Here is a 24,365-nt window from a genome sequence, read left to right as displayed (position 1 = left end):
ATCCAAACAAACAACACCAACTTACTTGTAAAATCTCAAGTCCAAAAGTGATCCAAACTCCAAAGTCCAAAAAGTCCTCAAATACAAATCCAGCAGCAGTCACAGAAAGTAATCCTTCAAGCTACACAGCCAAATGAAAAGTGACCAGTAGATGCACAAAGCACTGGGAGGATCCTGCTGGACAGGAACAGGAAGTTGGAGACACTGAGGCACTTCCTTCCTCCCACCCCACCCCACCCCCGAAAATTGACTCCTACACCAAAGAGTGCAGCCAAATGTCAATCTGAGGAGTTATTCTTGTGTAGAATTGTAAATTTTGCAATTTCGGGAACGCGAGCTGTTCAAATCTCCTGCCGGAAGTCAGCTGCGTGCCGTCGCGGGCCTTTATGACGTAGTAACGTTGTGATACAAAAGGGGGTGGTGATGGACGGAGCATCTGAATCAATCAAACACTCACACCCAGTCAAAAAATTTGGGTTTAATCCATCACCGTTCTTTAGCCCACTCTGCCACCCCAGCTCAGACATGGCTATATGCAAATCAGTCTGACCCTGTGCCTCATGGGAACAGTCCAGCTGGAACTGCCAAGCCATGTCTTCCCTGGACCGGAAATAAGCTTTCGAGGACCGGTTTCTGGCATTTCAGCCGTCTTCAGCCCGGCTTGCTTGAATCCAGTGGCAAAGTGAGCAAGGGACTCACGTCTGAGCATACCCGTACTCGCATTGTGAAACTCTCGCCGTGCAAGATGTCAAGCCGCGATAATGTAATTGCGTTCGAAAAACTCTCGCGCGATCAGGCAGCAAGATCGAAAATGGCGCAGCACACGCAAAACCTGGAGAAAAACCACTCGGCGGACTCAGAATCACGGTAAGTCAACGCGCGCGCGCGCGATATTGTATTTTTCAAGCCCGACCAAGCAAAATATTCGGTAGCTTGCCAATTTGCGGATTATTGGGTAAATTTGCACGATTCGCGGATCGCGAAATCATCAAAAATCCGCAAATTCGCCCGCAAAACTGATTTTACGCCCATACTTACCAGATATCCCTACACACAGACCCATCAAATCCCCTCCACACACACACACACTCACACACTGCAACTGCAAGTGGAATTCCATAATATTATCCCAACACATGGATACCCTGAGGTTCACTTAAAGACCTCAATGTGATGCCTGCTCTTTGCAGAAAAGGACAATCAGTGGTTACTGACCATCTCACATTTAGCAAATGTGTCTCAAAGACAGAAGTGGGGCTGCACTCTGCTTGTAACTAGGTTACTCCTTTTAGGCAGCGGTGGCTCCTCCGATAAGGTGGAGGAGCATCACCCCATTGCTGTCAGAGCAGAGCAGCACAAATAAAATTATATTGACGTCGATATTATCATTTTATTTTTTGTAGCTGCAGGGCTTGGGTAGGGCGGGGTGGGGTAGGGCTGCTGGCACAAGGGGAGGAGCGGTTTGCACACTTCTTAAGTGCACATGACTGTTTGGCTGGCCCTCTTGGGTTATACAGCCTAGTGAGGAACATGCAAAGCCTCCCTGCACCAGTCTGAGTGCCGATTCTCGGTGCTCAGACCAATCACAATGTTGCATTGCAGCTTTGTGATTGGATCAGGGGAGCCCGGGAGCTGGGAGCTACCTGCATCCGGAACTGCAGAAAGAAAGAAGCTGAACAAGACGGAGGAGAGACGGCGGCTGGCAAAAAGGTATGTGTTTTTTTTATATGTATTTTTTATTTTGCCCCTCCCCCTCCCCCCACCCTTCCCCTCCACTGCCATTCACTTCCAGCTGCTACTGCTTTTAGTCACTTCATTCTACACTTACTCAAAGAGTAGTTATACCATGACACATTATAAAGCATACAGTTAACTCAATGACCTGTCCGAGCTATCACTCAATGTAAAACAACATTTTTATATTACTAAGTACAGCTTGGAAATAATAAAAAATGAAAATATACATGAAAAATAGAAGGTGTCATTCCCTTCAGCAGGTGCGAAACAACCCCAAACACTTTTATAAAATGTATGATTCAGGGGTTAGATTTTTAAAGCATGGTGCCTTATTGCCAAAGTTATCCAAGGGAAATACTCAAATGTTCTTGGTCTCCTTTGTTTCTTGATAGCCATAGAGGAAAGATAGTGTTGAGCCAGATTGGCTAAGTTCAACTATTAAAATTAAAGAAAAAGTAAATACAAAATCTACCATCCAAACTAAATCATATCACTAATTGGCTCCTACAATAGGTCAGGTTACCCAAAGCATCTTCACTAAAGTGTCTCTGTTTCCAAATTAGCAAGACTACCATGTGTTCAGTAATCAAGGGTTCAATGTACTGGTCACAGTCACTGTAAGGGCGTTAGCTAAGGCTATAACGTGTCTAATGTTTATAAAAGGATAATTGAAGCAAGCTGATGTGGGCACTCAAAGCAAATCCCGTACTAATCTTCAGGGATAATTATGATGGAACAAGCTAGTCTAAGTCAAGGATTTGGTTGGCATGTGAACCCATAGAACGAGGAACACCCACTGCAACCAAAAGATTCATTATTCTCAAGTCAAGTTGATAATGGGATTTAGGATAGTGGCAATTGTAGCTCTATAAGCCTATAAGTCTGGTATAGCTAAGGAAGGGAGGCCTTTCAATGCAGTTGCTTTAAGGAAATATTATCATACATTTATGTCCTGGCTGTGAGAAGTTGGCCTGATATGTGATGTCCACTATTCTAGTGGGCGCCCTGTATCAGTCCAAACAACCCTTATGGTGATGGTTGTAAAGCCAACCTTATAGACCAGCTATCCTAGTGGTAGCATGGACAAAGCAGTCTTAGGCTAAACTCAAGAGGGCTTGTGGAGCCAGCTGTTTTAACATATGTAACCCCTTTAATATCAACTGAAAGGACACCACACAGGTTATATATAAAATATATAATATATGGACTATGAGAAAGCTATTGAAAACTGGTACACTAGGATAGTTAATACCCACAGGAGCACCGGAGTACTCGCGTTACCTCACCCACAGAAAGCGGGTGCATAGGTGTCAAAGTGTGTCGGTGTTTCGTCGCTGAATCCTATGGAGCCTTGAAGTAAGATGCTGCAGGCGACCAGGAGAGAAGTGTCCGGTTGGATCCAAGGTCGGATCGAGGATGAAGAGTACCTGAAAGCAGAGGGGACAGAGTCTGGGTCACTAGCCAGTGATCAGGAAGGAACCAGGCTATGTGGCGGAGCAATCAGGTGATGTTGTGAAGCTTGTCTCTGCAGCCACGTGGACCAGGAGGTGTCGAAGACAACCAGGAGCTGGGCACGGATTGTCCCACAAAGGATCTCGCTGTCAACGGTGTCTGCTTCTGGATTGGAGTCAACAAGCCTTGGCTAAGGCAACCCACACAGGAATCAAAGATGGCTTCTGGATCAGACCAGCAAGGTCTGATGGGCTTCTCCTTTTCAGGGAAGCAAAGACCAGCCTGGAGCAACCAGGTCAGCAGTGGAAATTCAAAGGTTTGTCATCACAGATGCCACTAGCCAACGGGCAAGTGACCGGACAGATGTGTCAAGCAAGAAAATGCAAAAGAGCCCCACGCAGCACTCCTGGAGTGTGGAGGGATGATCTTTGGTGCAGATGATGCTCGGGCTGGGGCTTCTCAGTCCCCAATGCACAACTTCGAGGGTACCTCAGAAGTTGCACGGAAAGCAATTCGCTGGCTTTCCAAGATGGCTGGTTCCACGTCTCGCCTCACATCCACGGGTCTCAGCTTTGCTGTGGCTGTGGATCGGGCTGAAGGAAGTCTGGAATTCCATGTCTTGTCAGGCTCTGTGTTCGGGCTCCGGTGGGAGCGACGACAAAGCAAACTGTTGATCGCTTCATGGTGCCTGCTTGTGCAGGGTGGTCACTCCTTGACCACAAGGGAGATTTTTCAGTCTTCTATCTTCAAGTAGAACGTCGAAGGTCCAGGCTTTTGTTTCAAGTTTCAGTCAGGATAAATCTAAAGTCTCTAGACTCAGGTCCTATCGATATACTAATCTAAGGGGCTGGATTACCTGCTCGGTCCCTTCGATGGGTGGGACTAATGAAAGGGGTAGTTACACCCCTTTCCCTTTGTCCAGTTTCGCGCCATAGCTGGAGCTGGAGTGCCCCAGCAACTGGTTTGAACCAAGCTATGCATGGGACATCTTGTGTGCCCCTGGCAGTGACTCATTTCCTTCAGCCCTCCCTGCTCCAATACACTATGGCCTGTCTGGGGTGGTGCTAGCACCTCCCAAAACAGGAAACCTATTGTCCAAGCCTCCTTCGCTGGAAGGACTCCCAGCAGCAGGAGGTCAGACTTGTGTCTGTGGCAGCAGCATCCATTTTGTGATGCTGAGGCTCTGGTTAACTTTAACCGGGTTTAGTAGGAACAAAATGTGTTTCTCCCTCTAGATAGGTGGAATGCTACCCCCGTTGCCAGAACTGGCGAAGGGGTAGTATTCCAAACCGTATGACACCTTACATGACATGTTTTGATAAAGCCAAACCAACCGTGGGGATGATAATTCACTTAAGAGTATATGGTATGGCTATATCATAGAACAGCTATAAGGACATGGTTCCGAAAGCTGCAGACAGGCTCAGCTCATGCTAGAGCCTCATCTCACATAAAACCAAGCACTCTGCCTCCAGGATTGTTAAGGCCTGCCATAGGAGTGACTTATAGGTATATATGTGTCTGTATGTAAAGGTAGGTATAGGGATACTACACCTAAGCAAGGGGTGATTACACGGCCTTGCCTCAGCTGAGTGATCAGCCAGTTGTGTCAATGTGAGTGGCCAGCCAGGGGTGGCATAATACATGCTGCAGCCCCTGGTAGGCCTTGGATACACCTACGCCCTGGGTACCTAAAGTACCCTATACAGGGGCTCATAAGGTGACCCAATATCCAATTGGAGATGTACCTAAAGTACATGGAGTCCATTTTACAGTGAGAGCAGATAGCCTGGGGCCCTTATTAGCAGGATCCCAGGCCAACTAAGTCGAAAACCAGCTAAACACTAGGCAATAAATCTGGGGTAACCATAGTCAGGTATCCACCTTCCTACACTGGCTTATTCCTATTCTTTGAGGGCAGACTCCACTGTACTTGAGAATAAGTAATGGATGGGGAGAAGGCAGCAATGGGCAGCTACAATGTAGCCAATTGCATGGTGAGAAGTTCCTGCATTGCTCTGGGAAACAAAACTAACTGCTGTAGTGTTGGCAGAGTGTATGTATAGCCCACGTGGCAGTCAAGCAACACTCTCTGACAGGTACTTGCCTAGAGAATGTCACAAACACAGCATTAGCTTAGTGGTGTGTGCCTGGCCATCACAAGCTTCATGTATTGCAGCACACTGAAGAGTGGACAAGCTAACAGCAGCCACAGTGTCCTGTTTACAATATGATTAGTCAATAAGGGCACCATGGCAGCTGTCCTAGTCATAATAACAGGGGTGTAGCTTGGTCAGTAAGATGGAACAGGTGGTGAACTTCACATTTCCCAACTAACACACTGGTATAGCTTGTGAAAATGCAATATATGAGAAGAAGGGTGTGGGTGGGGGCTTAAGGGCATTGCTAATTGCTAGGGGTACTTGAAACACAATATTTATTAAATGAACCCACATTTTTAAGTACTTCAAAAAAAGATAGGAGAGCTAGTGTGTGTATTTTTGATTCTGTTTCTGTAAAGCTCCCAGGTAATACTCAACAGACAGCTTTCCATACCCAACTGAAAAACTGAAAGCATTTGTATCCAACTATTTATTACTGAATAAATGTGTTTTTTATAAACTCTTTTTTTATTAATCATGGTCAAGGTCTCATACAATACGTAGCAATGATCAGAAGAAACATAGCAAACATCAGTACTGATCACTTTGAGCGGACACAGTAGTGACAGACTGTAGAGTAATTCAGACGGCATTAAACCATCCCCGCCCGCTCAGCCCGGTGTCTACGCCAGGGGCCCCACACCTTTTTCCATTTCTTGACACACCCTCTGGATTTAAATACGGTCTCCTCCGCCCTCTGGCACCAATCCAGGTCACTGATCCATTGCTCCCACTGAGGGGGCGCCTGCGCCACCCAGTTGCGGGCAATGTTTCGCTTCGCCACTCCCACAGCCTTAGCTAGCCATATCTCATTGTACCTGGACCAACAGAATACATTTTTAAGGGGGTTGCAACACTCCAAACACCCCTTCTAAAGCTACACACATGCATACAAATGGCAGAAAACTCTCTCTTATCCTTGGTAAAGGTTAGGGGGATCCAGCAAGCAACAGCTCTGGCCTAGGACTAGGCCAGGAGGACCACATGAGATCAAGACAGCTGTTAAGCTGCCCTATTGAAAATAGATAATGAAATCCCCCCTACCCTTGGGTAAGGTGTAATGGTAAATACTCCTCCAGGCCCTTGTGCAAGCCCAGAAGTTTGGAGTACTCTAGATATCAGGGGACAACATGCAATAACCTCTAAAATACTGTTGTCGGTCCCGCAGGAGCTATGTGGATTCACCACACCCTCACTCACTTGCTACTATTGTCACACTGATTCATGGCCTGAGTGACACACATGAGTGGGGGAATGGGAACAGAAAAGACAGAAAGAGAACAGACCTCATGTGCTACTTGATCCGTAGCCATTCTGTTGGCATACATTCATTCTCTTGTCACATCCTGTGTGTTGAATGTGAAGAGACTTCTAGATTTGGTCTGGCTGTCAGACTGAGCCAATGTTTAAGGTATATGAATTTGATTTCACCTACAAGCTTAACCAATGAGACACGGAACACTAAAAACATACAATGGGAAGGAAAATCAGTTTCATTGCTACAAGATTAATCATCTCCAATGTTCAATATAATGGGGTTCACTGTTTGCTAGGCAAATGTTTGGAAGACAGCCATGTCTGGGGACACCTATATGGTGAGAATTTGCTTATAAGTTCTACCATGCCCTTTGTGGTTTTGCACAGCAGGTGCCTTTTGAGGGCATGAAACACTCATACCTGGATTTACCCTTGACAGCAGAAGTATGGGGAACTGTTTTGAGGTGGGGTCAAGTTCTTGCTTCCAAATTCTGCCAACCACAATGAAGAGGCATATTCATCAGACTCATGTAGAACACAGTAGTGTAAATAGTGTTCTAGTGTTTGGGTGGTTTTCTACATCTGGCCATCACTTTGAGGATGGACAGTTAGGTATAGACGTATATCAGGTTGCACAAGGCTCACCAAAAATGGGTAATAAACTATAAACCTTGATCATTCATCAATAGAGAAAGGAAGTCATATAAGGCATGCTATGTCAAAATAGGCAGCATTTGTAGAGGGCTGTTGTGCTGGGCCCTTTGTGCAGGGTCACCCCCGAACTTGTTGCCTTCCTCCTGCATTTTGTCTGACCTGTTTTTGTTGTTTGTTTTACTCTGGGCACTTACCACTATTGATCAGTGCTAAATTGCATATGCTTTCCCTATTGTAAAATTGACGTATGGATTAGTGATTGCATGATTGGCTGGTTTGGTTTACCTGTCAGACCCTAGTACAGTGCACCAGAAGTGCTCAGGGCTGGTAATGCAAATGCTGCTAGTGGGCTTGCAGCACTGGTTGTGCCACCCACAGAAGCAACCTGTAGAAAGTGTGTCTAAGACTTGCCATTGCTGAGCCTGTGTGCAGTCTGGTACTGCCATGCTGACTGGGCAAGTGCACCCAATTGCCAGTCCCTAAACCTTACCTTTTCTTCATATCAGACACCCCTATGGTAGGCCCAAGGGCTGGGTGCAATGTAAGTATAAGGTAGGACAAGCCCTGATGTGTGTGGCATGTCCTAATAGTAAATTACAGCCATTTTCGGGTTTCACTATTGCAAGGCTACCTATTCCCCATTGGCCAGAATGGGCAGTTTGATTATTGCATCTTCTAATCCTAACTGACTCGGGGAACTAGTATGCCTGAACTCAGAATAATAAAATGCATCTTTAAGTGAAGTTGGTTTTAACATTCTGTGTTTGAAAATGCCACTTTTGGAAAGTAGGTATTTTGTTGTCCAACTATCCAAGCCTGCCTCTGCTAGGTTGTGTACTACTTGTCTGGAGTTTGAGTGACAGGGGCTGGGGGATTCTAGGAGACAGGGTGAGCCTGCCCAGTGTTGAATAGAGAGATCTACAACTAGATGGGAGAGAGGAGTTGCACCTGGGACCTGAATAGCCCTTCCCTCCACAATGCTGGATCCACCTCCTGTGGTGCATCTGATGTCTTTGCCCTGCACTGTGAAAGGAAAGAAGGAGTCAAGTAGGAGTCAAGTAATCCAACGGATTACTTGAAATAAACACAAAGCTCCTCTGCATGAGACCATGGAAGACCGGTCTCTGCCAACAGAGGAGTCAGAAGGCTGCGGGAACAAGCACAGCGATTCCCCTGACCTAGACTGAGGGAAAATTGGTGTCAATCAGAAGGGGAGCTCAGCGAGAGTCAACAGCAGGAGAAATCTCCCGCTATCAGAGCGTTTCAAAAACCAAGGTGCATGTGCACTCTTACCGCCCCACCAAAACATGGCTCTATGAAGGAGTCTGCGAAGGGCTAGATGCACGGAATCATCGGCGAGGTGGAAATCCTCCCGTCGCCTCTTGACCCCTCGATCGGCTTTGCGTTATAGTAACGTGGGGCGTGACTCGCAAAGCTTGTTGGGGATTGCAGTTTATGGACCCAAAATCACCCAGCACCCGGTAACATTGAAATGAAAGCAGTCAGTGAATAACGGGCATCGGAATAGTGACAAGAAGAGTCAGGGTCGACCGTCAATAGGTGGGATAAGTCCCACTGAACATGTGGAAATGTAGTAAACTACTTATTCATGTTGATCCACTACTACAGCAGTGTACAATAGTGTCATGTGACCATGCCAATTTAATATAGTGATTGGTTATTTTGTAGCATGGCTAACATTTTGGCCATCTTGGTGAAGATTATCCTGTCTGAGTCTCTATCACTCAGACATGACAAGAGGTTTGGGCTTGCCTTTTTGTCTGTGGATGGCATGCATTACCATGTGCAATGCTGATGTTGTCCCGCATGCTGATAATCAGATGATTTTTGGCAGATAAGGATTGATTTGCTGAGGAGATTATCAAAGTTAGATGAATACATAACTATCAAAATTGACCTTACGCTGAGCTCAGTCATGTTGATTGTTCTTCATTGCCACTCCTGCCACAACTGATACGCTCTAGATTATTAATTCTTAAAGTAGAGTCAGTGCACGCGTTCCATGTCACGTGGTCACACTGAGCAAATTCATTTTAGCCTCATGCTGGGTCTTCTCAAGGAAATACATAATAAAACAGCTTCCATTTTTTTCACATATGGCTTTTTTCTTATTTAGGAATTTAGGTATTGTGTCTAGGCTTCTCTACATAGGAGCTGGTGAACGATACCATACTCCACCACCAATTCAAGACCCATCATACTGAAGGATGCTCTTTCAGATAATGACATTTATGCCCTCCTACTTTCTTATAATTCTATCTACTCGAGGAACATAGTCCACTTGTCTCAAATCCAATCAGTCCTTACCCACACAAAGAATCAAGGCCCTAGCCAGATCGGTAAACGTGTCCAACCTTAAGCAAGCACCCATCACTCAATCAACCGCTGCTGACAACAAACCACTCCATAAAAGCATGTAACTCTATTACAGATCAGCAGTGAAATATGCGGCGGACATCGCAGACCTCATACTTGAAAATGAGCTAGACCAACTAATCCTGATCGAAACATGGCTAAAGGAAGCCTCAACACCTACACTTGACTTACTAGTCCCACATAATCGTGACATCATTAGATTAGGTCGACCTGGCGGAGGTATTGCTTGCATACACCAAGAAAATCTCTCAGTGAAACAGCTACATAACATTGCGCTATCCTTATGCGAATACTTATGCATTGACATTTTGAGCAACAACAATCCACTGTACAAATTGTGCATGATTTTCCACCCACCAGTGGATAACATCATATTTATAGAACACATGCACCCAAATGTTTTTGAGAGATTTCAACCTCCATTATCATTACCCTAACGACCAAGCAGTTAGTCTTAAATCCTTCTTAATGGACCTCATACTTGACCGACAGTCCTACCCATAACTTGGGTGCAACCTTTGACCTTATCATTGCCATGAGTAATAAAATTCAACTAGAATCTATCATGCCATGCAACTGGAAAGATCACCACCGCATCACTTTCCTCATCACAGAATCAGTGAAGACAGTAAAGGCTCAATTAAAGATATCCAAAAAATGGATCAGAAGCATGCAGAGTATTAACTGGAATGATCTGACACCCCTCAGCAATAACATCTGTATACCTCCCATCCATGACATCACAGACCACTACAACAACTCCATGCTGAACATTCTATACCTCTTAGCTCCTGTACAGCTAAAAAGAAATGTTCACACAAGATTCCAGACCTTGGTTCAATGGAGAAAGGCATAAGCTTAGACTAGAGGAACAATCGTGCAGATTCATACCATCCCTCAAAACCTTGAAACACCGGAGATCATTGAAGAACATTAACAACAAACATATAAGAAGCTCAAAAGCACTTTAAAAAAATCCAATTAGATAAGGCTAGAAATCACCCAAGAAAACTGTTCAAACTAGTCAAACTACAATTCAATAAGCAACCCAACCCTTCCCCTACAGGTTCTAATACTTGGTTAAATTGTGAGGATTTTGCCGCCTTCTTCATGGAAAAGACAAGAAAGATTAAAAGTGACCTCTGCAAACAACGAGGGAACACCTTCCTCTCTCACCTCACATTAGCACCCCACCCCTAATAGCGAAGACATCATGTCACACAGCTCACTCCCCCAAAAACAATGCTTCTTGGAGCATATCCAAAGCATTTGATGAAAGCGTCATCTACATGTCTTAAGTAAGATCAAAATGTCCTTAATCTCTTCTGGACTAAGATAATTAATGCTTCACTTCTTCAAGGATCGATACCTGAGTGCCTTAAAGGTGAGCAGGTTACCTTCATTTTGAAAACGCCCACAGCAAATCCCTCAGACCTAAACTACTTCTGACCAATCTCTAAGATTCCGACCATAGCAAAGATACTTAAAAAATGTGTCCATGATCAATTCAGTCTCTTAGATCAACTCCAATCTGGCTTCTGTCAGGGCTACCGCACTAAATTGGCATTCACACTCATAGTTGATGATGCGCTAAATATGTAGTATCAGAGCAACTCCTGCCTTCCTATCCTCTAAGACCTCTCATCAGCCTTCAATACGGTCAAACATGACAGCCTCCTACACCTACTTGAATGTAGTATGGGGATATCGGGGTCCGTTCTTACCTGGTTCAATTCTTTCCTGCAAACAAAACACATAGAATCAAGGTCAATGTGTCCCTATCTAACTCTACTCAAGTCACATTATTGGTCCCTCAGGGGTCTTCACTCTCATCTACATTCTAACCAAATTGTTGAACTTATCTAACATCTACTATCAGATTTACCGAGATGACATCCAACTGTATTTAAAAATCTCTTCCCCTTTAGATATTAGGGCTCTCAATACAAAACCACAAAAAAACACAAAAATGGATGACTCATAGCTACCTCAAACTAAATGCCCTCAAAACGGAATTCCTCATAATTGCCCCACCAAAACATTCACCGTACATCGCAGAATGGATAAACAACTAACAGCTACTAACTGTGTACCATACATTATAGACTCAACAAGATCTCTGGGAATAACTTTTGACTATAATCTGAACATGCAGGAGCACATCAGTGCTGCCACCAAAGGAGCGAACTTCCACATGAACATCTTAAGAAACATAAGACTCTTCCTATGTTCAAGCACTAGTGATACCCAGGTTGAACTATGCGATGCTACCCTCTGCAGCCTACCAAGATCTAACCTGCCACCACTAAGTTCCTTTCTTAACTCTGTTGCAAGGCTCATTACAGAATCTAAAAGAAACAATTACATCACACTGGATTTTACATCTCTAAACTGGCTCCCATACGAGGCAAGGATTAATTTAAAAATTGCTTTAATGACCCATAATTCCCTACACTTCAACACTCCGAGAAAGGTTTAACAAAAACTGGAGCTATCTGGTGGTGGTAGAGGATCGAGAGGCACTAGATCTCTACTTCTCAAACCACTGAAATTCTATAAGAAGAAAACATATAACAGAGCCTTCGCAGGTACAGTCCCGAGAATCTGGAAGGCTCGACTCCAAGAAATCAGACTGAATGCCTCAACTGCTTCATCCAAGAAAGAAGTTAATGTGGTACTGATGTATGAACTTCTGCTGTAGAACACATGAACTATACACCAGGAGATAATTTAGCCCTTAGTCTGCATGTATGCTTATTTCTTGCATGCCATGTGCCTGTTTCTGTGTTCGTATCCCTCATGGAGCTTAGGAAGTTCAGTCAGGGGAATTTTCCCATACCATGTCCTGTCCAGATGGTGGTGTTGTTTTTTTAGATTTTGCCTTGAACATTTTAAACTTCTAATAGCCGCAAGGGTAATGTTTGCACTATATAAATTATATAAATCAACTTTTCTTTTTAAATCTACAGTAAAAGCCTGTGGTATACTCCCCAGGATTAATGCTGGATTTAATGAGGGTAGAAATGATGGAAGGTGGGTGATTAGTAGAGGTAAGTAGGTTCCTACCAATAATAATAAGGTCACAATCACAACATAATACCCAGTCAAGATCTCCATAAATTATTCCCTTCCCTTAACCCTTGGTAGCTGGCTGCGAACAGGCACGCTTAACTTAGGAGACAGGTGTGTAAAGCATGCGAAAACACCAATACATTAAATAAGTAGGACTCAACACACAATAAAAATCCAATATTAATTCATAAAAATAAGAAATATGGTCATAATTTCAATGAAACCAAAACTACAAAAATCCAATGTAGGGAACCAGAGATATGATTTTTTAAAGAATGAACTCTTTCTATTGCCTAAAAGCCAAAAGCTCTACTTTGACCACCTGGTTGCACTTGACCAGGACAAGGTCAAAGTTTCAAGCTAGCTGCAATGGAGCTGTGGTTAGATACACTTAGCGGGAGGACCCAGTCAAGTTTTGACTATCTGATTGAGTCACTTTTATGAAGCTTTTCCTTGTCAGGCCGGCTTTGGATTTGATGATGGTGGCTTTAATAAGTGCGATGCCTCAGGCAACTCCTGGAAGTTTTGTCGAGGCTGAAAAGCTCCATAGCTTCAGCGGGGCAAACCTGAATCCCAGGCCGAGTCGTGGTTCGACGTCGCCAGCTTGACTCTCTTCACACATTCGGTCACTTTATGGAGCATTTTGACAAAAATTCTCCAAAGTTCTCCAAACATCTGGATCTTCTTCCAGAAAATCCTTTTGAAGTTCCAAAGTTTCCACAACACCAAAACAGGGGTTCAGAAGCTCTGAGCTGCCCATCTGGGATGTTGGGACTACATCTCAAACAATCCACCTTGCCAAAGCCTATAAAGTCGAGCTGAAGGTGGTCAGCTGGTTTCTTCTTACTTGAGATGATGCAGGTGGAGCACTTTTAACCTGCTACTTTCAGGGAGTCTACTCCTTCATTTTTTAAAGCAAGCCAAAGTCATTAGAGCTGTAGTTCCAAAGTGTGCAGCAAGTGCAGTCATTCAGATTTCAATCCTCTTGGTGCAGGCCAGGGTTCCCGCAAGGCAGTCCTTCTTACTCATGTAGTTTCAGGCAGGGATCTGAGTTGGTGGGCAGCCCTCCCATATTTATCCAGTGTTCTTGGGTGACATGCAGGGGGGCACCCTTGACCAATGGGTTGCAGGGTGCCCCCCTGAGGTATGACAACTTTCTCCAAAGTGCGGCATATTCTTGTCCAAGAAAGCACTATTCCTTTCAAATCCAAAATGGAGAAACTCTCTCCTGTTGGTTGAGATCTGGCTAAGACAACCCACTGGCCTGGATACATTTCTGTAAGACTCCACTTCTCGCCCCTTTGCTATTTTAATTACTGGAGCTCCTGCTTGACTGGGGCTGATGGATGTTGGGGTGAGCCTGTGTCCTGCCCTAACTGTGAATACCTCTTTGAATATCAGTTGGGCTACTTCACACAGTCCTGCCTTTTGCTCTGCAGCCTCAGATCTCTTCTCACCAGATATCCTTTGAATCTATGCAGGCCACTTTACACCTCATAAGAGCAGTTTGGGTCAGCCTGTCAAAGGCGGGCTACTCCGGAGAGGCTGCTGGAAGGCTGGATTTTATTTCTTCAGAAAAGAAAGTAATATAACTTATTTTCTGTGATAGTTATAATAAAGCTAACCTTGGCAAGTTGTTGGACTCACTCTATCATTTTAATATAGTTTTAGCCCACTCCTATCAATAGTTCTACTTCATTAAAGTACTCCTGTTTTAGTCTTTGGAGCCAATATGCTACAAAGGAGAAAAACAAAATGGTCAGTTTTTCCCTCACAAAGACATATAAACATAGTTAAAAAAATACCCTGATTTAGTGGCAAGGCACCCTGACCCTGGGGCACTTAGGGGAGACAGTAGTGGTAACATATATGTTTTTAAAAAAAAGGTAGTTTAAGACATTGGAAGTACTTTCAATTCCAAAGTTGAATTTACATATAATTTAATTTTAAAAGGAGCCTGCAAAACAGGGTTGCCTTTAAAACACCAGCAGGTAACACAGCAGTGCACATTTAAGTGTATTACATCTGCTGAACCTCAAAACCCTTATGCCCTTGTTGTAATTAAAACAGCGATAATGTTAAGCATTCGCTGAAGACATGTTATTGTGTCTTCAGAGTAGTTTTTCCGCTCATACTTGGAAGTACGGCCGGACTCCATCTTGTTTTCCAGCGTCCATGTTACAGGCTACATTCTGCCATGTGCTCGCCACGAGGCAAGTCCTACCTCGCTGATTGTCACCCCTGGAGTTTGCCCAGCAACAGACTATAAATAGTTCCAGCTTATTTATCGCATGCCCAGTACGTGTAACATCTGTTCCTATTTGCCTGACTCTTTGTGGGCCGCGTCCGATACCAACGTCGGTCAGATGATTATCACTCCGGTGCACATTAGTGTAAAGGAGGGAGCTGTGCTGCCACGCCTGCCTCAGTATTGGATATCACAGGGGGGGAGGAGGCGCTCATACAGATAGTTCAGGATTTGATTAAAGTTTGGGTGGCTGAAGAAGTTCCATATATCGTGTGTAACAGTCCTATCATACCGATTTTGAAGAAAGATACTGACACCAGGATTTATCGATTCATTATCGATCTGAGGGAGGTTAACAAGATAGTGATACCTCAATACCCAGTGGTTTCCGATATTACGACACTCTTACTTTGGTTCCGCCAACTGCAACAACGTTCTCTGTTATAGACTTGAGGAACGCCTTCTTTTCGATCCCTATTCATCCTGATAGCCGATACCTTTTCGGTTTCACGTTGAATAATAGATCGTACAGATTCTGTAGGGTTCTCAAGGCTATACTGAGAGCCCTAGCATTTACAGTCAGGCATTAAAACGACAATTAGATTCCTTTGTTACCAGACGGTGTGGCGCTTATACAATATGTCGATGATATCTTGTTGGCCGCCGACACCCCTGACCAATGTGAAGAGTGCACCTTGTCTTTACTTACCTTCTTGGCATTCCACAATCACAAAGTATCAAAAAAGAAACTGCAATATTGTAGACCAAAGGTGACCTACTTAGGTCACCTTTTGTCTAAGGAGGGGCGTGCACTCACACCAGATCGTATTCAAGCTATTTTAGACACACCAGTACCATTTACGCAGAAAGAAGTTATGAGCCTTTCTGGGACTTACATCCTTTTGTAGACAGTGGATATTGGGGTTTTCATACATAGTTAAACCATTGTTAGGCTTGTTGACAAAGGATACCCCAGTTCCCCTTCCATGGACGGATGAATATGAGAGTGCTTTTCAACAATTACGTCAGGCCCTTTGTTCAGCACCAGTGTTAGGCACCCCTGATTACACGAAGCCTTTTACATTGTATGTACATGAGAGAGATGGATGCGCATTATCAGTGTTAGTGCAGATGCACGGTGATAAGCAGCGCCCTTGTGCATACTTCTCGGCAGTACTTGATCCTGTTGCCCGAGCGTTGCCTGGGTGTTTTCGCTCAGTTGCAGCGACAGCTGTGTCAATACGCCAGAGTGAAGGGATAGTCCTATCTCATAAGCTGTTGGTGTTGGTCCCCAATGCTGTTGATGCCCTTTTGAATCAGACAAAGACGCAGCATTTAACTAGTGCTCGTCTGACAGGTTACGAGCTGACATTATTGGCTCCTCATATTACATTGAAGAGATGTGCAACATTGAATCCAGCTACGTTGTTGCCCTTCCCAGCGACTCAGCCTGAGGCGCAAGAGACACATGACTGTGTCTTTGTGACTGAGGAACAGACAAAGGGTCGTATTGATTTGCAGGATACGCCCTTTACAGATGTGGATGGAAAGCTGTGGGTGGGTGGGTCTTGTTTAAAGTTACAAGACGGAACTACTTCCGCAGGATATGCAATTACCACATTGCACACGATAGTGGAGACAGCACGCATACCACAGAAATCAGCTCTGGCAGCAGAACTGATAGCATTAAAAACGAGCTTGTGAGCTTAGTGCAGGATTATGTGTGAATGTCTACACAGACAGCCGCTATGCCTTCGGAGTAGCGCACGATTTTAGCCTGCTCTGGAAGGAATGGGGATTTTTGACATCACATGGAACCCAGATAAAGTATGGAGAATTAGTACAAAACCTTTTGACTGCATTGACGCTCCCTAAGAAGATAGCTATAGTGAAATGTGACAGACAAAGTGGGACAAGGAAATGCTTTTGTAGATCAAGTGGCACGTGAAACTGCGATGCAGCCTGGCTCTACTTCAATGTATGTCGTGAAGTCACAAGCTGAGCGGTGGCACGATGCTAGAGGAGAAGTACTAGAAATACAAAAGACTGCTACTGAGAAAGAACAAGACCAATGGTCCAAAGATGGAGAATTGGACAATGAGGGTTGTTGGAGGAATCAGCAGATGGATAAGTGGAAGTTACCCACAGCCTACGTACAACCTATGGTTCAGATGGCACATGGGCTAGCACATGTTGGAGCTTCGGCAATTGTGAAATTGCTTACACAAGTATGAGAGCATCCAGAGATTGCTAGCACAGCTAAGAGAGTGGTGCAGACCTGAATGATTTGCCTTAAATACAATCCGGGAAAAGGGACACGAACTCCAGCAGGAAGATTTGCAACACCCACTGCACCTTTTGAAGTATTGCAAATGGATTATATTCAGCTGGAACGCTGCAATAATCTGAAGTACGTCCTGGTTGTGGTTTGTGTATTCAGTAAATGGATTGAAGCATATCCTACCAAGGACAATACTGCCATGACTACTGCTAAGGTGCTTTTGAAGGAATTTTTCCCTCCTTTCGTTGTTTGTAGATTGTTGTGGAGTGATAACTGGCCCCATTTTGTGGCGGACGTTATTAAGTATGTCCTGAAGGGGTTAGGCATTGTACAGAAGTTCCACGCAGTATTCCATCCTCAATCGGCTGGATTGGTGGAAAAGTACAATGGCACGCTTAAATTGAAGATAGCGAAGATTCAGGCTTTCACTTCTCTGACTTGGCCAGATGCTCTGCCTTTGGCGTTGTTGTCTATCAGATCGGTACCACACTCTCGGACGGGTCTTAGGCCCTATGAGATAGTTTTCAGGCGCCCCATGAATATATGGGGGGTGACCAAACCAAGTTCAGTGTATGATGTACCTTCTGTTTTAATAAATGACTATTTAGCACAATTAACTGATAGCTTGGTTTCCATTCATCAACAGGTTCGAGAAGCACTCCCTGATCGGTCCGCAGGAGAAGGTCACAATCTCCGGCCTGGTGATTTCATCTTGTAAAGTCCTTTGAGAGGTCGAGTGGTCTGCAGCCGAGATGGTGTGGCCCTGAACAGGTCCTCTTAGCCACAAGAACAGCAGTACAAGTGACAAATCGCAGGAACTGGATACATTCCATCCATTGCCGGAAAGTGCAATCTGATTTGGTGGAACCTGCTGTGCTGACTGACCATCAAGATATCCTGACTACGGAGAGAGGCCGTACTGTGGTACCTGACGATTCTGAGGAGTTCTTCCCGGATCAAACAACGCCTGCATCGAGAAGATATAATCTGCGACCAAGGAAAGAATCTGTAATTGTATGAGAAGTTGTCAGAACGGTCCCTAGGTTTGTGAAACGGAGAGCCAATGAGGCAAGGGGGGGGAATCAGCCATGCATTAGAGTAGTGACACCCATCTTGGCCCGATGGTGAAGAAAACAACGGCTACCTCAGGGGTAAGAGTTCTGACAACACTTTAGTTTCAGGAAGATACTGTGTACATTTTGCTCGAGATGGATAAAAGGAAGATTCTTGGTTCTGTAGGGTTCAATTTCGTAATAGCAGTCATTGCTACAGTCATGTGGTTTGTTGAGGAGAAGGCTCCTGCCCGTGAACTGTATGTTGTTTCTACTCCAGTCCCGAATGAGCACTTTTTCTATACACTCCCATATCAAGAGTTGAAACATCGACAGTCATATTTGAATAACACCTTCATTCAGATGTTACATCATACCCACGTTGCTACAAATGCCACAGACTGTTGCATATGTGGGATGATGCCAGCTCATCAAAAGAAAGGGGGAACACCTTTCATACCGCTTCCTTTTTCTCACAACGGCTCTTGTAGAGCGTGGTACACTTTGCTTTTTGCTACAAGGAAGCCTACCGTAGGACGATTGATTTTCAAATTGAAGAAGGAATGTCATCAAGATAAAGACGGCTATCCACAAGCCAATGGAACTATATGGGAGTGGGAAGAATATCGACCGGACAATGAATCAACCCCTTATGTCTTCACGAACACTAGAGACACTACTGGACAAGAGAAGTTTGTGATTTCAGTGGCCCAAGCACAAGCTGATTTATGTGTTCAGAGTGTAGGCCACATTCCTGTAGGTGTTAGCGATTGTATTTTTGTATTGAACATTGATGGCCTGAATAACAGTACTTTCCTTGATTCACATAATACCTATCTTGTATGTGGGAATAAGGGCTATTATCGATTACCAGCCGGTTGGTCTGGAGTATGTTATGTATCGTTCTTATTGCCACCTGTATTTTTTTTTTTTTTGGAAAACCTTTATTGGTAGGTCAAAGTACACTGCTATTCAGCCGTACATCCCGGAGGCTAGGCAGCATTATCAAAGCAACGTAGAGGTGTGCACAAAACAGCAAAAGGAGCAATCAGGTTTAATTTTATATGTTATAAAAGTGAACCTAAGGAACAAGGTGAGAATCAAAAAGGAACAAGAGTAAGAAAAGAAGAGGGGGAGGGGGGGGGGGGGAAGGGGAGAAAGATGGCAAGGCAGAAGAGAATAGAAGAGCGGTAAGGCATATATCCAGGGGGACGAGAGGGAACTTCAGCACCTTGAAATAAACATATCAAAAAGAGCATACATTTGTGGGGGGAGAAAGAAACAGGATTATATCACGTGAAACATGGGTGGAGGGAATAGCTAAGGTGAGAGACGAACCTCCGGCCGGACCACCTCCGGGGGCACACAAATATCGCCTCTATATGCATTCCAGGCCCCCCAGACCATCCCCCACATCTTGGGCTTACCCCGAGCTAAGTAGACAGTTTTCTCCCGGAGCATGCACCAATCCATGTTGGTTTTCCAAAGACTCACAGAGGGGGGGGTTGGAGCACCCCATTTCTGAGCAATGTCCCTCTTGGCCACCATGTTCCCTAGTGTGACCCAGCGGGTTTGGGTATTATTGTAATCAGTCGGACCCCACACATTCAACAAGCAGCGTCTAGCTTCCGCAGGCAAATCCACACCAGTCACAACATGCATAACCGCATGCACCCGTTCCCAATAGGAGGCTATGACATGACACTCCCAAATGGTATGCATAAAGGTGGCCAGCGCCCCACATCCTCTCCTACAAAGGTCATCCTGGGAAAGCCCCATATGAATCAACCTGGGGCCAGTGACATACACCCTGTGAAGCACTTTCAGCTGAACCAAGCGCAGCCTGGCCGAAATTGCTACTTCCTTGGGGGAGGATACCGCAGACAGCCAGTCCTCATCATCCATCTCAATCCCATCATTCATCCACTGATCTCGCACTTTCACCAGCAGGTCCGTCCGAACATTAATTTGTTTTTTATAAGTCATGAGATGGTGCTGTCCGGCATATGACCGTCCAGCACCCTGTCTTCCAGCGGGGATGACTCGGGAACTTTTTCACCAACAGGCAGGGTGGACGTAAGGGCATGCCTCAACTGTGCATATCTATTCCGTGGCCCCCAGTTGAAATTCAGCCTGTAGAGCATCAAACGATTTAACTTCCCCTCTGGCCATCACATCCGCCACTTTGGAAATGCCGATGAGGTCCCACCGATCAAACACTTTTGAGTGCCACAACCTCCCCAGCAAGTCGGAGTCGTAAAGGGGAGTAGCCATAGTGAGCCTACCTTTCCACCCCAGTGCCTTCGTAACAGCCCTCCATAAATGCACCGCGGTCCTGGTGGGACCAGTCAATTTTCGGTCCAGAGATCTAGAGTACAACGCTCTATAGTACATCCCGTCGTTCATGAGCCATCGATCCATGGCGTACCCTGGACTTACTGCCGGTCCGTAAAAGCCATGATTAAGAGCCGCCAATTGGGAGGCCCAGTAGTACCGGCATACATCGGGCAGGGCAATACCGCCGTCGAACCACGGAATGGTCAACTTAACTACGGCAATGCGCGGCCTTCCTTCCCACAAAAGGGTACGCTGCAAACCTTCAATCTCCCTGAAGTATTTGGAAGGGACTGGGTCCTGCGTGTTTTGAAGCGCATACAAAAATCTCGTCAGGGACATCATTTTGAACAATGCCGCTCGGCCCAACAGGGACAGCAGCAATCTTTTCCAACCCTCCACGTCACGCCGAAGGCGCGCTAGAGGAGGGAGCAAGTTGTTAGCATAACGTGCCCGGGCATCCGTTGAAATATAGATGCCCAGGTACTTGAAGCCCTGCTGCGAGACCTGTATCGCACAGCCCCTAGGGAGACATGGAGTGTCTCCACGAAGCACATAGAGGTAGGACTTGGACCAGTTAATAACCGGGCCCGAGTATCCACCAAAGGTACCCAGTGCATCGAACACCACAATCAAAGACCGACAGGGGGAGGTAAGGTAAAGCAGAATATCGTCCGCGTACAGCGAAACGCGATCTTCAAATCCCGGTGACCACTTGATCCCACAAATATCAGGGTGAGTGCGGATCTAGGCAGCAAGCGGCTCCAGCGCAAGGGCGAAAAGAAGTGGTGATAATGGACAGCCCTGTCTAGTACCCCTGCGCAAGGCAAAGGAAGCAGACATGCGGCCATTGACCGTTATGTTAGCCAACGGGGAGGAGTAGAGAAGCCGGACCCAACTGATGAAGTCAGGGCCAAACCCAAACTTGGCCAGCACCGCCCAGTGGTAGTTCCATTCAAGAGAGTCAAACGCCATTGTCGCGTCCAGTGAGGCCAGGACAGTTGGCTCGCGGAGCATGTGCGCCCGCGCCATGACAGCGTGAAGCCTTCTAAGATTAAGGGCAGTATTGCGGTGAGGTATGAAACCCGACTGGTCTGGATGGACCAAGTCCGCAATCACACCCACGAGCCGATTGGCCAGTAACTTAGCCAGGATTTTGGGCTCGGCATTCAGTAAAGAAATAGGGCGATATGACCTACAAAGGTATCTAGGCTTCCCCTCCTTATGGATGACCACAATGGTGGCCAGGCGTTGATCCAGTGGGAGTTCACCAACCTCTCGGGCTTCCAAGAACATACTCCTCAGGGGCACCGCAATAGTATCTGCTTTGATCTTGTACAGCTCCACCGGGAGACCATTGGGACTGGGAGCTTTACCGGAGCGCAAGGACCGTATTGCTAACGCTACCTCATCGCCGTAATGCCCCGGTCCATGTCATCACGCTCAGTATCCGACAGGCAAGGGAGCTCAACCCCCTCCAAAAAAGAGGCCGAGTCCGATTCAGTCAGGGTGGAGATTGATGTGTAAACCGTCTCAAAGTAGTTGGCAAAAGCCAAGGCGATAGCATTGGGGTCAGTCAACCAGTCCCAGTAATAACAAACCCTCCGGGAGGCCCAAAATGGCGCCTCCAAGATCTTGAAAGGTAGTCGTCTGCAAACCCGGGGGGACATAAACAGAAACAAAACCAGGGTGCATCCCTCCCATCTGCTCACCACAGCAACATAACGGCCCACCACCTGTATTCTTGGCACCTGCCTCATATCATAAAGACTTGAAATTATTGAATAATGTAACTGTGAACAGATTCAAACGGACTTTGTCCATAGATGTCCATAGATGATGTTGATCAGACGGACACTAGTCTGCAACGATACATAGACTTCAATTTAGGACTGTTTTTCTTTGCGGGAGCTGCTCTGAATAGCAGGAAAATACGGCGATTGACAAGAGTAGTGGAAGCTGTTACTAATTAAACTGCTGCAGCTCTTGGGAACCTTACTGAAGAGCTACAAATTACTAGGATTATTGCGTTGCAGAACCGAATGGTTCTCAACGTTATGTTAGCAGATAGGGGTGGAGCTTGTAGAATTATCGGAAGTAGCTGCTGTGTGTTCATCCCTGACCATACTCCTTCTGTGTATAAAGCCATTAACAAATTACACAAAATTGCAGCTGATATACATCAAGAAAATGGGTCTTGGACTTTCTCTGGGTGGTTCTGGACCTTGATTTCTACATGGGGTTGGAAGGTCCTCACTGGACTATGCATAATTGTTACCATATTATTCACCTGCTGTGTATGCATTCAATGTAGCCCTATGATATGCTCATTATGTGCTCCACTTTGTGTGCCTAATAAACAAGCTGTTGCGGATGCTGCTCATAAAAAAAACTATAACTAGAGAGATAGCGGATATGATGAGCATCGATATAAACGATGAGTATTTAGATTATCCAGGAAAACCGAATGTCTTCAGCAAATGCTGAAAGGGTCGTCTGTTGTAAATAAAACAGCGATAATGTTAAGCATTCGCTGAAGACATGTTATTGTGTCTTCAGAGTAGTTTTTCCGCTCATACTTGGAAGTACGGCCGGACTCCATCTTGTTTTCCAGCGTCCATCTTACAGGCTACATTCTGCCATGTGCTCGCCACGAGGCAAGTCCTACCTCGCTATTGTCACCCCTGGAGTTTGCCCAGCAACAGACTATAAATAGTTCCAGCTTATTTAGCGCATGCCCAGTACGTGTAACATCTGTTCTTGTTTAGAAGGGATTGGAATGTGCATTCGAGGGATTCCATGAAACGTTAACTCCACCCATGTATCGATAATGTTTGAGAAATGTCCATATATGGATGTAAATCATGCTCTCTGAGTTGTAACCGCCCACTTATGAGCCCCTTCGTTGTGTATAAAAGGGGACCGCATGTCTGAATTCTTTGTGCTACCTTGTACAATACTGTAGAGTGTTGTGTGGGCTGTAGTACCACCTTTAAAGTTTTATTAAACTATGTTTTTGTATTTCCAGTTTCCGTGCCAATTTCTTATCTAGTCTGAGGACTTTGCGTACAGAAGAGCGAACCCTTTTCGCACTCGCAGGCCTTGCTGAGGCCTGTACTCATCACCCTACCATATACTAGGAGCTTACAGGTAATTAGCATATACCTTTTACAGAGAGCTCTGATCCTGATTCTGTTTAGAAGAGCCATGGGCACAACTAGAGCCAGTTACCACCAGTATCAGTCAAAAACACAGTGTGATCAGGGCAAAAAATATGATTTTTTCACAAGAAACAAAACTGGTACTTTGTTAGCTAATTACCTGAAAAGTAGGAAAGAAAAATCTTCTAATAAATGAATCACCAATAAATCTGGCACTAGCCTATTTCACTTTTTGGGCATTGCTAGGTGCTTTGCTGTTTATTAGCAAGTCCTGTATACTCCCTGAATCTACTCCTTCTGAGGACTCCCTCAAGTCTTTTTTCTTTCACTCTACAATGCGCAAGTCCACACAGAATTATTTGACTACTCTTGTGACTCCACTGCAAGTGGAAGAATTGTTCTTAGCAGTCAAACGTTTCATAATGGGTAAAGTGCCCGTTCCAGATGGGTTCAAGGTCGAATTTATCTCATTTTTCAAAATTACTGTTTTCCAAAGTAGTTAAATTAATGAATCATTTTCTTTCACTAAAAAACACTGCTGGCTCCCTTGCAGAAGCT

Source organism: Lissotriton vulgaris, chromosome 2_1 (genome assembly GCF_964263255.1).
Source record: "Lissotriton vulgaris chromosome 2_1, aLisVul1.2, whole genome shotgun sequence".
Taxonomy (NCBI): Eukaryota; Metazoa; Chordata; class Amphibia; order Caudata; family Salamandridae; genus Lissotriton; species Lissotriton vulgaris.
The sequence above is the reverse complement of the archived record's forward strand: the minus strand, read 5'-3'. Positions refer to the sequence as shown.